Source organism: Saimiri boliviensis, chromosome 7 (assembly GCF_048565385.1).
Source record: "Saimiri boliviensis isolate mSaiBol1 chromosome 7, mSaiBol1.pri, whole genome shotgun sequence".
NCBI lineage: Eukaryota > Metazoa > Chordata > Mammalia > Primates > Cebidae > Saimiri > Saimiri boliviensis.
This window is the reverse complement of record NC_133455.1, coordinates 43636296-43656324: the sequence shown is the minus strand read 5'-3', so window position 1 is coordinate 43656324 and position 20029 is coordinate 43636296. Positions and strand designations below refer to the sequence as shown.

The 20029-nt window shown below is 36.6% G+C and overlaps 1 long non-coding RNA gene across 1 annotated transcript in view; it reads right to left on the bottom strand.

Moving 5' to 3' along the window:
* Positions 1 to 20029, bottom strand: part of LOC141584990 (uncharacterized) — an 84573-nt gene that overhangs the window by 36901 nt on the left and 27643 nt on the right. The window contains exon 3 of the long non-coding RNA XR_012518271.1: positions 8744 to 8881. This is a non-coding gene — a long non-coding RNA (uncharacterized LOC141584990). The remainder of the gene's footprint in view (positions 1 to 8743; positions 8882 to 20029) is intronic.

Here is a 20029-nt window from a genome sequence, read left to right as displayed (position 1 = left end):
TATAAGCAATGAACAGTAATGAATAATCATATATGCCTCCTTGTGCACATATTGCAAATGTTTCTCTGGAGTAGACAACGGGGGTAAAGTTTGTGTGTCACAGAAATGTGCATTTTTAGCTTTAATCATTACTAGAAAAATCACCTTTTTATCAGCTGTATTAATTGGCTGTCTAATCAATAATGTAGGAGGGTATGCTCAACATCCTTGAAAAATTGGATGCCATCCCATTTTTAATTTATTTTAATTGATGTTTAAAACTGAATATTATCTTAATTTTGCTTCCTGTGATTACTAGTGAGCTTAAACATCTTTTCATTACTTTATTCGTCATTTGTATAGCCACTTCTACAAACTGTCTCTTCATATCTTTGTTCTTTTTCTGTTAATTAATCCTGCTTACTAGCATGTATTTTCAATGCAAATCTTCAATCTTTGATGTGTTTTGTGAATATTGTCTTTCTACTAAGTGTTTTTTAACTTTTATATTGAACTTTATTTTGACAAGGGCTTATAATTGTGATCGAATAAAACTAAGCATTTTCCCTTAGGTCTTTTGCCTTCATTTCCCATTTATGAAGAACTTTCCTACTAAATAATGAATGTATTTTTATAATATAGTTTTAGCACTTATCTTTTTAATAGACCTGGAGTTTCTAGTATAAGATATGTCTGACTTTTCCTCCAAGTAGAGAGCCAGTTTATTGAATAATTAATCCTTTCACCTCTGATCTGAACAACAGAGTCATAATTTGCCAAACTTTTATGTTAGAGAATATATATTTCTAACCTCTGTTATGCTTCATTGACTCACTTATATATTCTTGCGCCAACACATTGTTTTAACTAATGTAACTTTATTTTATTTTCTAGCAAGTGCTATTACAAAGCTTCTGCTTTGTAATTCCTTTCCAAAATTGCCTTGCTCCTCTAGCACATTTGCTTTCACAAAAGTTTTAGAATTATTCTGCTAAATTTGGCTTTAAAACCATACTTATATTTTGATTGCAGTTAGGATTGCATTTAATTTGTAGATTATTTGCAGTAGAACTGACATTTTAAAATACTGAGTAATACTATCCATGAACGTGGTTAATCTTCCTACTTATTTCTGTCTTTTATATCTTTCAGTAAAGTTTTATAGTTTTCTACACAAAAGTCTTATGGAGCTTCTTTACATTATTTAAATTCTTGAATGGGATCTTTTTCTCCTATTAAATTTTCTTTTCTGTTTCTTTTTACTATTATTATTTTTAGAGATAAGGGTCTCACTTCATCACCCAGGCTGGAGTACAGGCATGATCATAGCTCACTGCAGCCTCAAGAGATCTTCACATCTCAGGCTCCCAGCTAGCTGGGACTACAGGCATACACCTCCATTCCTGGATCATTTCTATTCTATTTTCTAATGAGATGTTACTGGTGTATAGGTAAGGAATTTTTGTTTGTTTGCTTCTTTGTTTTTACATAGTTTTTTTTTGTTTGTTTGTTTTCTTTTTTGTACTTCTTATATGCAGGTTCAATACATAGTATTTTCTAACAAATATATTACTGTGCTTTTGATATTTTTCTATTACCCATACCGGTGGAAAAGACTGAAGATAACACACCAACTACCAGTATCCCACAAGTTACCTGTGAAGAATTCATGAAAATATATTTTTAAAAGTTTTCATAACAATTTAGTATGGAATGAGTGTCTATTAAACCTGTTCAGGAAATATGTTTCCAAAAGTACATTATTATTATGTAGCTATTATCATTCATAAAATGATCTGATACCATTTTCTACTCACCACACCACCACAGACCCTCTAAGCTTCTAAAACAAGTCCTCACTATTGTTCTTTCCTATTCTTCTCCTAGGCAGTTTTCCCCCCAACATCTGATCTTGTTGTATATCCCTTATATTCATCAGTCCTTCTCTTCTTCTTTCATAGATCAGTGGTCCCATTAACATGGTAAGAAACTGTTCATTTGCTTAGACAGTCAAAACAGGAGAGAAAGGCTGGACTGCCCTTTCCCTTCCTAACCATGTCTAAATGCTGGCTGCACTTAGTACAATTCTAAAATAAGGAGGGGGGAAACAACCAGAGACATACATAAATTTAAAGATCCTTTTCTCTTGACTTCCTCTGGTTTCAACTTCAGAGTAATAAAACTACCATAAAAACTAGTATTTATTGAGCACTTACTAAGTGTCAGGCTCTGTAAGGCACTTTCTATTTAACACATTTAAGAACCCCAACAACCTTGTAAAGTAAGGAGTATTATATTGTTATCCTCACTGGGTAGAAAGGACACATAAGTCCCTAGAAGGAAAATAACTTTTCAAATTACATAGCCAGTAAGTTCAGCTAAGTTAGTCATATCTGAACCAGCCCCTGTTCCTAAACTCTACTCTAACTCAATAATGGTGTGGGAAGAAAATATGAAGCAAAATAAACACTATTCTATCTGACACTTATATATTTGTGTTTATAACATTAAAACTCAAAAGATTTTACACATTTCACTGCTCAACACAGTAATCATTGTTTAAGCCATGAAGTACACCCATATTTTGAATTCACTGTAGGACAGAAAATATCATCTCTTAGTGACATGGGAGCACACATCTGTAGTAGTACCAAAATACTAGTGGTTCCAAAAAATGCTCTTGGCCACATACATGCAGAGAAAAAAGGGCATAGATGGGACTATGATATTTTACTCAACCACCATTTGTGGGATTCTATAAACTTCAGGCTGTGTGATCTTGAGCATGTCACTCATTTTTCTCTGTATATCTCAGCTGCCTCAGTGGTTAAACAGTGACAGTAATAGCATTTACCTACTATGGTTTCTGAAAATATCAAATGAGTACCTATATAGTGATCAGAAGAGCAGCGGGCACATTTTAAGTGCCATATGAGAGTTCCCACCATCCTTAGATCCTTCATAATTCAGGGTAACAAAGCTCAAATCTACTTTTATTTCAACATCTCAAACTGAATTTTCAATTTGGGGAGTGGCACAGGGCTCTAATTTTGCAGGGAGTGGAGTCTTCAAAAACTTTTAGAAGCTTTATTTTCAGAACTACCCACTTTTCAAAGACAGGGTGATGTATGGTTATGATCCACTGAAAAGACTATTCGCTTGGCTTTATTTCTCTCTCCTCCTGCAAAAAGCCACTCACTACTCAAGGTCTACTTAGGAATTTTTTAGGAAAATAAACACTTCTTAAAGGCTTTTCCTTTGAAGTAGACCGTGGTGTTTTGACTAAGTACAAATCTTCATCAGTATATCCATGTTTCTAAGGCTGGCCTCCTATGGCTGAAGGGGCTTTGCTCAGACGTTTCTCTACAATTGATTAACTGAGAGCTGGCCTAACCTGTTCTAGCCTATCTCACTTCAGTCAAATAAATACATTGCTAGTTCTCACCTGTGCAGTCTAGACCAGCCCTGCTGCCCTGCTGCCCTGCTGCCCTGCTGCCCTGCTGTAGCAGACTCCTGCCAAATTTTTGCTGAAGAAAACCTTAGAAACAGAACAGGAAGCCTATTCAGGGATCAAGTTTCCTTGATATAGATCTGTCCTCTGCACTGCCTGCATGATCCCTCATCCACCTTGTATTCTCCCACTCCTTGTGGCCTTATCTTGACTCTAACTCATTGACTTTGGATGCCCTTGAACTGACTTTCTCTGATGGCAATAGATTTCTTGTTTTCCAGGGCTCAGCCAGCTTTGTGACTAACCCCAGCTTGCCCCAACTGCTTGCTACCTTAGCTTGCTTTTGGCTTTGGACAGTTTTCCTTGGCTCCAAACCCTAAGTAGTAACATCAGTCACCTGTAACCTAGGGTTGACATATCCCAACCTTTTCCCTTTATGTCCCTGTGAAATGTCCTGGCATCCTAGTTGAAGGAAGCTCACTCAATGAAAAGGCTCAGAAAGATTATTTTTACGCTACCAGGATGTAGACAATATAATATGGCATTACAAAGCCAGAGAAAACACATTCAGAGGGCCCTGTGTATTCTTCTTAGGGGTAATCTTGCTATATTGGAGCTTCTAAAACCAATGCATGCAATTTTCAAATATTATTTTGAAGAAAAGAACTCAGATAATCTGTGTCCATTAGTAGATTTTTTCATCTAGTTTCAGTACCTCTATATATAGGATGAAAGAACTACAAACCACATGTAATCCAGAGATTTGCATTCATGTTATTTTTATACTATCAGCTGTCCTCTAATTCTTCCAAACCTCATTTTTCAGACATATAACAATGGGTTTAAAGAAAACCACTAAACTATAGTTTTTTGAGATTATGGGATATGCCTTATTTTTATGAGACTCTTCTATGTGGCTTAGAGAAAATGCTCCAAATCATTGATTTCATCAAGCTGATAAAAGAATCAAATAAATTGAAGTAGGCATAATCATTTTGAAAATTACAGAGCACCATATAAATATTTTTGTTATTATGAATGCATTGCATGCCAAAACAATTCATAGAATTCAGAACATACTATTTCCTCAAAAATCCTTGGTGCAATTCCTTATCCTTCAGATCACAAATTAGATGTTACCTGAAACATTTATTTCTTTTCCTGTGCCTTCAGGCTTGTCTTGCCCCCATTCTTGTATCTTTTTGTCTCAGCTCCCCGCTACACTGTAAACTCCTTGAAAACAGAGCTATGTGGCCTATATCTGGGTCATTGTACATATTGATACTATATGCAGTAGTTAGTATATGCCAGTCTTCATCTTAAATGCTTTACATATATAGATAGATAGATAGATAGATAGATAGATAGATAGATAGATAAACTCATGTAATCCTCACAAAATCTGTAACATAGCAATTACTCTTACACCCATTTTATAAATGTGGAAATTGAGGCATGGAGAAGTTAAATGGCCTTCTCAAGTGCACATAGCCAGTGAGTGACAGAACTGGGATTTGGACCCAGATAGACTAATTCCAGGGTCCATGCTGTTAACTACTATATTAGAGTGCTTTGGTTGGATGGATAGGTAGGTGGATGGGTAAGGTGTTTCATGTATTATTTGTCCTTTGTTATTTCTACTTGCAGACAAGACAATAATGTGAAAAAGCAAAGCTGAGGTTTTATACCCTACCATAAGTAAGCTACCCAAAGGATTCTGGTGAGCTTGGAAACTACTGCTTTAAAGCCAAAATAACTCCTACCAACACATTCACTTCTTCACTCTGTCTACTTACACAAGCTCCACTTCACTCACTCCCTCCTTTCTCAACTCCCCCAACAAACACATTGACTATGCACTAGATACACTATCAGTCTGGTCAAGTTGTTTTGCTGTATACTTCTCCCCTATGTTATCTCATTCCTTCCTATGGTTTCAAGTGTCCTGCAAAAAAATTATCTTTCATACTTTTTCCAGTTTAAATCTCTATATTAAACTGCCCACTAGATATTTTTATTTGGCTGTTTTACAGGACAGGCCTCATATTCAATGGATATTCAATTTAACATATCCAAGTCAGAATAAATGAGATTCCCCTTCAAATGTGTTTCTTCTAAGGGTAAGCAGCACCAAGCACCATAACTAGGTACTCTAAACAAAAACCTGGAAATCAAGTTGATCATTCCATCTTTGCATCTTACACCTACTCAATAATTCATGAAACCCAACAATTCTCTTAACAGTAGTTTAACTCCTCTCCCACTCCAGCACAAAATCTCTTCTCTGGACAATGCTAAGAGCTTTCTAACAAATACCCCATTTTCATTCTTGTATTTCTCTAGTCTACTCTAACACAACAGATTCAAAAAGAAAATCATCCTCCAGCTTAAATTCTTTCAAAACCTTCCAAATGCTTTGTAGAGAAAAACAAAATCTTTACTGTGGCTTGCAAGATGCTGGGTGGTTCTTCCGCAACTTTATCTCACATCTTTCATTCCCTGGCTTACTAACCTTCAGAACTTAGGGATTTTTATGAATTCCTTGAATCTGCCAAGTTCTTTCTTGTTTCTTCTAGGCTTTTGCACATGCTGTTCCTTCTGTTTGGAACTCTCTCTTCCTTATTTATACTGTCTAGTCAATACCACGTTCATCTTTTGGGCCTCAGCTAAATGTCAATCCAATGGAGAAGTTATTCATGTTCACTCACACCCACAAACTACATTAGGTTCCCACATTATACATTTTGATGGCACAATGAACTTTTCCTTTACTACACTTTGTTGCACGATGTATTTTCCTTTGATGTCCTTATCAAAGTTAATTATATGTATGACTATTTGTTTTAGTCTATCTTTTTTTTGATATACTATAAGTTCCATGAAATCAAAGACCAGTTTACAGTGCCTAGCACACATCCTTAAATGAATGGATGAATGAACCAATGCTAACCTGGTAGTTTGGAGAGAAATAGTAACAATAGACATTTGAGGTACACTTTTTTTTCTTATTCTCATAACAACTCTATGAGATGGTATTATCACCTTTGACAGGTGAGGAAGCCAGTATTCATAGAAATGAGATAACTTGCCCAGATTGCATAAGACAAGGCTGGTATACAGTCAAAATCTGTGTTCAATAGTTCAATTCCACTGAGCAATGCACTACCTCCCAAGTTATTCTAAAATTTGTTCTTCCAGGAACAGGAATAATTGTGGTGACTTCACTTTTTGAATAATAAGGAATTGTTTATGAAGAAATATTTCTCCAGATGCTTTGTTCTTTATAAATGCTAAATAGTATTAGTATCACTTTGGCATTTCCAGGGAATTCTTCAGGATAAGCAAAACCAGTTACCACCACTTTCTATTTAAAGTAAAACTCACTAAAATCATTAGGGAAATTCCTGATAAATTAAGAAGTATTTCACATTTGTTGAAATGAAAACACAGAGAAAGAAACTGAGTATATTAAAGCAAATTAGGTAGAAAAAGGACATTGGTGAGATAAAGACATGAACTAAGAAAATGGAAGAAATACTAAAAGAAAGAGAAGACAGGTAAGTACAAGGACACATGGAAACAAAGAAAGAAAAACAGACCTCTCAAGTCTTTGGCAGAGTCTAGAGGAGCATGTGCCAAGAAAGATGCTATTTCTGCTTCAACCAAAATACTAGTGTTTCTGAGTATCTGAGAGTTTAGTAGCTAATAGCCAGAGCATCTGGTGACTAGAAGTTTTGCTCATACAAAGGTTTTAGAATTGATTGGTCAGTCAAAATTTAAATAACATTTTTTATTTGCATCTAATGTCTTTGTTTACAATATGGGTGAAAGTGAAAGAAAATTAGAGAACAGGATTTTCTCCACTTTGCTAGGCCAAAGTATATGTGTCCCCACCTTCAATGCCCTATTCCCCACCTCTGATACCAGACTGGGATTTGTCCTGATCCCCTAACTGTGTGCTTCCAAAGATCAACTGTCATCAGACCATTTTTTTAATGCTGAATATGTTTTGTTATCTATAGAGTAGAGACAGACATTCTGAGCTGGTCTTTCTCAGTGCTATTTGGCTTACAGAATCTCAGAAGCGGGAAGGAGTTGAAAGAAGAATGTCTAGTGTCACCTCAAACTGGACATGCGACTCTCCACTGCATTATCCCACCCAGCCACCACCCCTAATTAGTTCCTTCACCTGTCCCTCAATTCCAACACTTTGTTAAATTTTAGTTTTTTATAATTATCTACTCTGTAAAATAGTTTTTTTAGGATTATCTTATATTCACATAAATGGAAAGATTTTGAGGTCTCTAAAAATTATGGTGATACAGTTCCTATTTTATGCATTTTTGCATAAGAAACTATTGGCAAAATATTCTTTTAGAAAATCTAAATGTCCAATGTTGTTTTGATGTTTAGAGGAAAAATTTAAAAGTAAGTTCTAAAGGTGCATCCTTGGGGACATTATCCCTTTATAGCAATAGTTTCCAAGGTGTGGTCCCTGGGCCAACTACAACAGCAGCAGTACCTGGATATGTGACAGAAATTCAAAATCTCTCCAGGCTCCAGGTAACTGGGAGGAAAAAAAAGAAATTTAAAATCTCTGTCCCACCCCAGATGTACTGAATCAGAATCCCTGAGGTTGAAGGGCCAGCAATCCACTTTGTTTTAGGCCCTGCCCCTTGAAGTTTGAGAACCACTGCTTTATGCTATGAAGTAGAAAGCTTGGATGCAGATCTGTTGAGGGAAGTAAGAAGAACAGAGCGAGTGTGTGTTTTCATTATTAAAAATGAGAATAATATTGGATTGAACTATATGATGCCAACAGTCAACCATTTATGCCCTACATAAAATGTAATATACAATTCAACATAAAAATGTACATTTTAGGTTGATAATCAGTGCGACAAGAATTCATGAACTTGTGAAATTCCAATAAATGTTCCCTAATGCTCTAAAACAAACCCGAGCTGGGCCTCTGATCTCAGAAATGAGTTCTAAAGTAATTACAGATATGCCTTCTAGTGCCCAGTAGAGTTCATTGGCAGGCAGCCTCCAGCACACATTCCTTGTAAGAAAATAAGTACTATAGTTGTTGTTCTCCAATCATTAAGACAATCAAGTTAATACAGTATCTACCTGTTTGCCTACATGTAACTCTGGGCCAAAATAGCAACTGTCTTTATTCCATCCTCTTCATCTTTCAGGCATATGTCTCCCTCTTTCAAAATGTTCTTTCTTCCCAGCTACTTACCTGAAATTACATTCTTATAAAATAACTGACTTCTAAGAAGATATAAAAATTAACACAGGGCTCACCAATAATTCTGAAGCAAGGCATGAAAACTGAAGCTCTTGGCTGGAGTCAAAGCAAACGAAGAGTGGGTCCCACGTTTCTCTTGTCATGCTGGGTTTATCAGTAAATATGACGCAGTCGGCTATGTTACTGGATATGGCCTAGAAAGAAAGACAACACATCTTCGGCTCAGTCTGTGTTAACCAGATGGGTAATGTTGAACCAGATGAATACGTTACATGCACCTTACAATATTTGAGATCTTCCAAAGAAAAAGATGGAGCTCATGTTGGGGAGGAAGAAGGAAGAAAGGAGAGGAATGGAAAAGGGAGGAGAATGCTTTTCTTGGGTGTACATGCCTTCTTCTAAAATTACAGAGACAGTGTTTGAAAGATCAGAATTCTGTCATATATACCTTTAAACAACAATGTCCCCCACCAGTATACCCATCATGGCAAAGGGAATCAATAAGTAGTCAATACTTATAAATGAAAGCGAGACAGAAAAAAGTAAGGGATTTACAGATTTCCATTAAACAAGTATTTGACACCATATTAAGGATTGGTTAGTGAAGACTCTTTAGCCATTGGGATTTTAAAATAATTATGTCCTGACTTTTTGTTGGCTCTCATTTACTTGTTTGGAGAAATTGATTCATCCCTCTCAGTTCATTTCCAAAACAACAGACAGATGGATAGTCACCTGCCAGATCAAAGTCAAGGTTACAGCATACTTGAAGAGTTTGTGGTTATGTACTTTCTTCTTAATGACAATATCAATCCTACTTCCTTGTCCAAACCATGTGACCTCAATCAGCCACCAGAGAGTTGAGGGCATTGCCACTTTGCAACCAAACTAAGGTGTAGTATAAGCTCTACAACTTATCAAGAGCCTGGAGATCTTGAGATAATTAGAACTAGGTAAAGGCAAGTCAGGTTCTGGGACTTCAAACAGCATAAAGAAAAGCAATGGAGTTCAGGGCCATTTACTCACTGAACACTGGGCGCACTGTGCCTTGGCCCTGTGAACTTTTCCAGGGCTGTGAAGATACCTGAGAGCTGGAATTCAATCATTTCCAAATACAAAAAGAAAATAGTGACAATAATAATAACTAAAAGTAACTTCATCTCCAATGAAGCAGACATTTGACCTTTCCTATCATTTCATCTTCTACACTATCAATTATTATCTTTCTAAAACACAGAAGTAATATGTACAATGTCTTATGTAAAATGCTCCAGTGGTTCCTCATTACTTACAGGATGAGAATTCCCATTTTCAAGAGGGCATAAAAGGTCAGGTCTTACTTTTTAACTGTATCACACCCAGTACTCTACTTACTCCACATTCTCACCCTTCTCAAAACACACTATATTCTGTTCTGTCCTGTGTCTGTGCCTTTGAACATGGTGCTTATTCCAGGAAAGCTCTTGACCTCTTGGTTCCACCAGTGAAAATCCTTTATCTTTCAAATCCCAGCTTCAGTATTATCTATGTTGTAAAATCTTTACTCTAAGGCTTTAATTGCTTTTCTGTGTTCCATAGCATTGTGTATTCACTCTTAAAAATAATTCTTACATATGAATTTTTCTTTTTTTTTTCCTAGATGGACTTTTGCTCTGTCATCCAGGCTGGAGGGCAGTGGCCCGATCTTGGCTCACTGCAATCTCCACCTCCCAGGTTCCAGCAATTCTTCCGCCTTAGCCTCCAGAGTAGCTGGGACTACAGGCATGCGCCACCATGCCCAGCTAATTTTTGTATTTTTAGTAGAGATGGGGTTTCACCATGTTGACCAGGCTGGTCTTGAACTCTAGATCTCATTATCTGCCCATCTCAGCCTCCCAAAGTGCTGGGATTACAGGCGTGAGCCACTGAGTCTGGCCATGAATTCTCATATATGAATGATACTTCGTAAATAATAATGAAATATTATTTCATAACTAGCAATTTCCATAATACTACCCCAGGAAACCTATGAATTCCTTTAGTGTACAAATCATTACTTTGCCAAACTCTCTATCTCATCAGTCAGTGTCTGGCACATCAAATATAGTCAGTAAATATGTATTAAGTTAATGAATAAATGATTAGAATGCGTATTTTTGAGCTTGCAAAAATGTTACCATTTGCTCAACACTTTCACTGATCTGAACCCAAAGGATGACTTTATTTATGTAGGTGATGTTTGTGGTGGCATCTCAAAGAATATTAGAGCTGGCAAGCAATTTAGTTAATACTTAATTCAGCCCTGTCAATTTTCAGATAAGAAGGTAAAGTTCAAAGGAGAAACAACGTATTGATCTAGCAACTCCACATATATATATCACATTTGTTCTTGATACTAAATGTACACCTCAGATGTTTTTTCTTAAGTTAAGAAAATGTGATTCACGGCATGGCATGGTGACCATAGTTAGCAATAGTGTACTGTAAATTTCAAAATTACTAAGACAGTAAATTTCAAATTTTCTCACAACAAAATCATAAGTATTTGAGGTGATGGTTATGATAATGAGCTTAAATTAATCATTTCACATTGTATTTATAGATCACAACACCATACTGTACTCCATAAATATATACAATTATAAATTGTTAATTTACAAAAAATAAATAACATGCATATTTAATATATACTTATATTTAAAGTGAAAAAAGGAACAGTGCTTCTAAGGGATTGTTTTATTTCTTCCACTCTCTTGTAGTGAGCTGGGCATCAAACACTGGCTTTGTCACTTCAAAGCCTATGTTCTTTCCAGTACAGCTTTCTTCTGTTTTTCCTCCTCATTTATTATGGAGAAATAATAAAGACCTCCATTACTAATACCACATTTAATTTTCAAATCCATTCTGATCTCATTTCTAATCTACTAGAAAAAAAAATTATCTAATTGTCTTCTTAGAGGTAAGTATTTATATAAATGTATGATATCTGCAAAGAAAAGGAATATAGGGATAGATCACAGGAGACAGGAGGCAGGCATCTACCATCTCTTAAACAAGAGAGGCTTTGATATACAGGCATCTGGTAGACATGAGATCAATTTCTAACTCTCACCCTGATGAAGTTTCTAAAAGTCGGTAAGTAAGTGCACTTTACAAGACTATGATGAATACCAATCGTAATTATTTTTATAGATATCTAGCACCTATGAGAGTGGTTCCATAAACTTTCCTCATTCCTTCTTGAAATACTAGAATACACATCCCACCAGCAGGTTTACTAGGTAAGCATAAAATTTATCGTATCTTACAGACCCAGTAAAGTGGATGAAAACATACTTTCCCATTGTATGTATTTTCAGAGTGATCCTTTTATGTAGGATTGCATTTTTAAAAAACGAATCCAGAACTATGCTTTCTCAAAGAAGTTTAAACTATAATGTGGATGATTTATAGTAGAAGAGAGATGAAGTAAACTGTCCTTGTTGTATCATTAGAGAAAAGACAGAAGAACCAGATCTCAACAGGCTTAGGGCATCAAAAAATCAGTCATTTGTAAAAAGAAGTGAGACATAAATATATAGATGATGCATGGATGGGTGGATGGGTGGATGGATGATGGATGGACAGATGGACTTAGCACCATAACCTAAACCATAACTGAATTATTCTCATCAAGAAAATTCAGCTTCCAGCTTAGACTTGCCCAAAAAGTAAGCCATTTAAGATGTGTAGTAGCCCTTCCACATACAGTGAAAGGATTCACAGAAAAGAGAAGTGGTCAATAACTTAGAAATGACTATCACCAATAACATGTCCAATCTACACTCTCTCTAAAGACAGCCAGCTCCTTTTATAACAGAGCAATTGTAGGGTTTAATAATACTGGCTAGCAATGGAGATGATACAAAAGTACCAGATTTCCTAGAGCTTATGTATTAGATTTTTAAAATATGCCTCATCTTTATCACATAAAATGTGAACAGTTTTCATTGCAGCCACCTTTCATGCAGTTTGCTTGCATGAGGTGAACATTTTCAAAGCAGTAGACGAAAAGCGTGACTAGCATCCCTCAGCTCCTTTCCTGTTATCCAAAAGGAGAAGAGATGAGCACTTGCAAAACCACAATTTAGTGACTGAATAAGCTTTCTTGCAGACAGGACAGCATGGCATGGCTATTCAAACAGAAAGTTAAATGGAGAACTAAACCTCCACGTACTTTGCATTCCAGTACTGATGCAAGGGGCTAGCTTAGCACAGAACAAAGGTTGCACTTCATTTTTCTATTTCCTGTTTTCTTTCCACGCTTTCCTTTGCACATTTTATCTTTTCATTTTTCTGTTTCATTGCTTCATCTTTTTCTTCTTCCTTTTTCTTTCCTCTTTTTAAAAATCTTTCCCAGCCATTTTCCTTTACTCCTGTGTTAATTTCTGCCTTTGGAAGAGCACTCCTATCTGCATGCAATGCCACAGATTCATAAAATTATAAATGTGCCAAATAATGAAAGAAAAAAAAATGGATACGTCCTGGTTCCACACATGTCAAAAAATGAACTTTTCTCTGGGAAGAAAGGCACTCAAATCTTCCACAAATTACCACCACCTGTGACAACCTCCAATCAATGAAAACAATATCTTGTTACAATGGTAGTTAGCTTCTCAATTAATTTCCAAGTGCATTTTGAGGAGATATATTGGGTTAAGTTTTTTCCTCTCAAAATAATGAGTGATTAGTAATTATTGTTTTCCATTAACTGAGTAGAAATTTACTTGCCTGAAGATGCTCAATCAGAAAAGTACAACCACAAATGAAAGCTGTGTTAAAGGTGATCTCATTGTTGAAATTGCAATAAAGTACCACTTAGGGGCCTTCCAAGTATGCAAATGTATCACTGCTTCAAGTAACTTACACAATAATAAAAGTAGGGAAGGCAACGCAAACCCCACTTAAACAGAAACATAAAGTACATATTAGTACACTGACACATGGAGCTACATTCCAGATCTCCAGATGTCTTGTTATAGTCTCTTTCTATTGCACCAGAGTAATACACCTAAAGAATTTGACTATAGGACACAGTGACCATTTATCCCGGTCAGGAGGAAAACTGTTGGGCTGAAACGAATGAAGGAGATTATGAAATCCTCTGAAAATATGGATGACATTTCACTCTATCCAAAGATTAACTCAGTAAATGGTGTAACTAAAAGAATGCGACTTAAAGATGTGCCTTACAAATACTGAAACTCCATGTTTTTCAAAGAGATTAATCATAATAGCATGAGGGTAAGGCATAATTCTGACTAACAGAAGAACGCTAATTTGGGAGATTCTCTTGAAATATTAGATTAGCCATTCCATGCAAAACATCACAGTGGCAATCAGAAAAGGCATCTCTGAAATGTACAATGAAGAAGAGTGTTAAAAGAAAATTTGTCTACCCAGAGATGAGTGAATAATACAGTTTAGTCCTTGTATAAGGGCTCAGTCAGAGCAAATGATGGGGTGTCCTTGAGGGATTCTGGAAAGTTGAACCAAGGATGAGAATCCGAGATTTTGCTGCTGTTTCATTCAATTTCTGTCACCTCAATGGCTACTCACCCTCTTTTCTACCTCCATACAGTCATGAACAGTCTGGATCTCATGCCACAAGAGGAAACAGAGTCATGACTTCGACGACTACACCAAATAAAATCTGTTCTGGTAATAATGTGAGGTAAATGAGACATGCAATGGGAGGAAGTGAATAGATTCCCATGACACATAAAAATTAGTAGGCATCACTTAAACAGAATTTATTCTATCAGCAAAGTAGGTGGTTCTTAATGTGTATCAACAGAGGTGGGAGTGAGGGCAGACAAAGGCCAAGGAAGAGGAAGATTACAACATGAAAAAGAAAAGTAATAAGAATGAAAATATTAATAGTATATCATATTAAAATTCAAGGGAGCAAATAGTTTAGTTGTATTATCTTTGAGAAGAATATGAAGGATACTTGAGCAAACAGAAAGATATGAAGGATGTTAAAAATGTATATTGTTGTGCATGGGACTTCAAGCAGTTTCCAAAGTGAAACTGGATAATGTTCCCAAAGTAATTGGAAAGACATTTACTTGGAGTTCAGAATGTATGTTCCCATAGAAACATTGTTGAAAATGTCAATTAGATTCCTAAGTTACCTGTGAATTCTATTTAAACCACATATGTAGTTCAAATACTATTAATTTGTGTTTCAAATCAGTAGAAAATAAAACTATTTTATTGGAAGAATAATTAGCTATTGGAAGATGAGACAATTAAATAAATGATTTTATGGAATGCTAATAAGGAGCATCTAGGAAATATCAAGGGGGTTAGATGTGGATGGCACAGATCCCTAGGTGCATGTGAACATCTTTCTTCTCTAGCTGTACACTCTCTCTTAGTGATTCAATTCAGTGTATAGCTTTAAATATCACCTGTTTGCTGAAATTTCTCAAATTTGTAACTCCAGCACAGACTTCTTTACTGAACACCAGTGGAGCATACCCACTGCCTTCTTGCCTAATTGATATCTCAAACTGAACATGTCCCAAACTGAATTTCTACTCTTTCTACCCTAACCCACCCACCCAAGCTGGTCTTCCCATGTTTTACCCCACCTCAGTTAATGGCAACTCTCTCCTTCCATTTCTGAATCCTCTTTCCCCCCACACCATAAATCCAGTTCTTCAGCGTATCCTGTCAGTTCTACCTTTACCATACATCCAGAATCCTACTAACATTTTTCATTTTGTCTCCTCCTTCCACCCTGGTCCAAGGCACTATCATCTCTTGGATATAGTACTGTAACTTCCTTCTAACTGTTCTCCATACCTTACTGTTGCCCTCAAAAATCAATCCTCAAGATAGCGGCCAGAGAAATCCTCTTGAATCACAGGTTAGGTCATTTCTAACCTTCACTCAAAATGTTACAATAGGGTCATCTCACTAAGAATCAAGCCAAAATGCTTACACTGCCCTACAAGGCCCTAATGCTCTGTGTCCATCTCCAACCCCTCTGAGCTCACCTCCCCTGGCTCATGCACCAGCCCGATTGGCCTCTTCATTCTTTTTTGAGTGTTCCAGTCATGCTGCTTTCTCCAAGTCTTTGATTCTTCTGTTCCCATTGCCTACAATGCTTGTTTCTGGGTCCTGATACATGCTTACTCCGATCGGGTTCATTGGAGTCTCACCTTCATTGGGTCTTTACTGAAATGTCCCCTCCCTAGGCCTTCAATAGCCATCATATCTTTCTTAAGAATCCCAACTTCCAGGGCCGGGTGGGGTGGCTCACGCCTGTAATCCCAGCACGTTGAGAGTACGAGGTGGGTGGATCACGAGGTCAAGAGATCAAGACCATCCTGGTCAACATCGTGAAACCCTGTCGCTACTAAAAATACAAAAAATTAGCTGGGCATGGTGGCACATGCCTCTAATCCCAGCTACTCAGGAGGCTGAGGCAGAATTACCTGAACCCAGGAGGTGGAGGTTGCGGTGAGCCGAGACCGTGCCTTTGCACTCCAGCTTGGATAACAAGAGAGAAACTCCAACTCAAAAAAAAAAAAAAAAAAAAAAAAAAAAAAAAAAAAAAAGAATCCCAACTTCCACTGTAACCCTTTGCATGCCCCATCTCTCCATCTCTCCTTTATTTTCCTTCCTCATTATCACCTTCTAACAGACTAAACGTTACTTATTTGCTTTCTGTCTGTCTTCCCCATTCTAGAATGTGGGCTTCCTGAGGGCAATGGCATTTGTCCCAGCACCTAGAACAAGGCCAGGCATATAATAGGCACTCAAATATTTGTTAAATAAATTGAATGAATAAATGAATTGAATGCCTGAATGAGTAAATAAATGACCTTTTTTAAATTTCAGGAGTGTTCTATTGGCATGGCTTATGTTTACCCTTACCATCCATCACAGTGCTATGTTTTTCAGATGGCAAATAGAAAATAAAAGGGCAATAACATCATATTTCAACTCTCTATCTCAGTCTTTTCACTCTCCAATTAATTTGCCACCCAGTAGTCACAATAATTTTTCTAAAACTCAGACCTGCTGAAACCGTATTTATGAAATTTCATGGCTTTGAAGATAAAGTTTATCCTTTTTAACCTGGTTTTCAAAACCACTCATGGTCTACCTTTTTCATATCTTTCCAGCTTTATTGTGAATTAATTATGTCTCTGATAGGGTAGAAAATGAGGCAATAAAGAGGTTTGGAATTGGAGATGCCTCCTATAGGGTAAATGGCAGTGGATGCTGGATCAGGATAGTTTGGTGGCTGTTGTGAATATTTAGCAAGTTGGTCACCTGCCATTCAATCCTAAATCCTTGTACATTATTCAGAGCCCCTATACTTTTCAAGCTTAAAGTCAGTGAGTTAATCTAGTCTTTCTTTTCTTGAATTAAATGTTATACAAAATCCTAGTATTAAAAAATATATTTTAAGTGGAGCTGTTCTATTTAATAGGGGTTAAAATGGTAGAAATCAAGCCCTGATCATTCATTTTCCATATGCTCTAGCATGGTCCCTGAGGTCCCTTTTAATGAACCCTGCTAGTGAGGCTCCAAGCCCTAAGAATATCGAGAAGAATGTCAAGTATACACTGAAACATAAGAAGAAAGCCTTTCAAAACAACCGTATCTATTGGTTATTTATAAAAATTACCCAGGTAACTGAAGTGCACTTTGTTTTTCTCTTCCCTGCTGTTTAGTGTGTAACAAATGGCAACATCTTTAAATGGCAGGAAACAAGAAGACAAGAAATATGTCAGCATCTGTATTGCGCAGGAGATGGAACATTATGCAGGATTGTGCAGAATGATTGGCTCTCAAGGGAGTAATTAGTATTTGGCGCACTTCTTACTGGTGCTACCTCGGCTTCCCTGCCAGAGGATTCTGAGAAAAGGTTTGTTGTTTCAGTTTCAAAATTGCATTTTAGATAGACTCTTTGAATAGAGTGCATGTAGGGACAAATGGCACGAATGTTTAGCAAGCGGTGTTTGTATTCACATTCTGTCTCTGAGCCTCAAGTTCATGACAAGCTTATTTTTCAGAAGTCTAATACAAAATTGATATTAAGAAACTTAAAGAAGTGTTTTCAGCAGCTAGAAAACATAGTTTTTATTTTCAGATAGGAAGATGACAGAGCTTCAGAGGAGGTTGTGGGGGGTTTCTTTGTCATGCCATTTGCGGATGGGCAAGTTTATTTTTAAATTGTGAAATAAGATTCTATCCAATTTTCAAGACCAAATTTGTGCCAAACAAAATCAACCTGAAATATTGGTCCACTTTAGAAAAGAGCTATGGCCAATGCAAATGTAATGATGTCTCTGCTTTGCAATGAAGTACGTATACAAATTGATGAATAACTATATTTTTTAATACTATCACAGTGCCCTTCCTTTCCTTCACTTTCTTACAACATAAGCCAGCTCCCCAGAGGACAAGGGGAGCCAAAGAAGCCTATTAGAACCAACTGGTTAGGCATTCCAGTCCACAATCTATCATGACTTTGGAAGAGCCAAGAGAAAGAAGCAGAATTATTTGGGGGATACTATCGTGTTTAGTTTATTTCAAGACTGAACTAATTGCAATAGTCGCTTTGAAAGCCTTTCAATGAATCTGAAACTACTAATGGATAAATGGCTATTTGTAACTGCACCACACACATTCTTTCTCTCCCTCCCCCACATACATATATGTATACAGATACAATGTGTGCATGCCAGCACACACACACATGCATGTCATATGCATAACATACGCACATCACATACAAACATATCACACACATTCATACTAACACCAGTAAGAGACCCCTCAAGCACACACATGTTATATGAAAACACACATACATATACATAAAACACACAAAACATACCCCACACACATGCACATTCCACAGGCATACGCATACTACTACAAACCAATACATACACTGTATGCCATATATATACGTATACACATCGTGCACATACCATATATACAACACATGTTCACATACAACATAAACACATAACGCATACACATACCACACACCAAACACCATGTAAATTTATCACAGACTCATATACACATCACTCCAAATGCAAATATACACATATATATCACAAATATACAGACATATGCATATGCAACACATATAGACATATCCCCACACTATATACAAATTCACCACGTGCACACACAATACATACAAATTCACTACATACACATATGAACCACATACAAACATGCCCCCATGCACACATGCACAACACACAGCACACAGAATCCAAATGCAAATACACATACATACATATCACAAACATGCACACAATGTGTACAAATACACACCACACATACACAGCCACCATATATCTGTATGTCTCCTATACAAATACACAAATGCCACACACATATATACACACTCCAAAACACACATATGCACAAACACAATACACATATACACACCCCTAAACCTACACATGTCACATCACACATAACATGCATATCACATGCAAATTCATCTTCATTTTCTAACAGAGATTTTGAGAGAATCTAGGAGAGAAAACCTACAGAAGAGAATTGAGACTTTGGGGTGCAGTGTGAAAGCTGGATTAAGCATGAATTTCAGCAATCCAAGTTCAGGAACCACGTTAATTGGCTGCATACAGATCATCACTTGCTTTTACCTATGCATGTTGTCATTCAGAAATTTGATCTTTCAGCATTTCTATTATCAAAAATGCCAGTAACTACTAGGCTCACACTTTTTGCTTCAACAGCTCATATGTTGACATAATTCACCAGAAGAGAAAGTTTGGAAAAGGGGTTTGCCCTTTGGAAGACACTTTTATTTTTTCTATAAAAACTGGACCTAAATTTTTTTTTATTAAATACTCTTAACTTCCAAAACATTGCTCAATTTTCAATAAATTAATTTATTCTTAAGAAATCCATATTATTCCTCTGACTTTCATAGACATGCCTCAAGACTTCAATACATGAAAACAATTACTGCAGGTGCCTGGCTTTTGGTGCTGTTCAGCTTTAATGTAGCAGCACGAAAAATTATGCCTTCCACCTGTGACGACTGATCCCAGAACCTGCACACAATGAGTCTAAGCTGAATACAAACAATAACACTCCAAGAAAAGAGCCCTTGTTCAATTAAACAGTGGCTCTTAATGAAACACTAATCTCTTTCCCATTGATCATAGAAGAGTTATTTGAATTTCTATATTTGGGTGAAAAGTATGGTCATCCCTTTGACATTCTGCATTTGGGTGCCAAAGGAAAATGCTTGCCTGAAATATATGCCATAGGGAGGTAGTGTGGAGTGGGATTCAGGGAGAAGG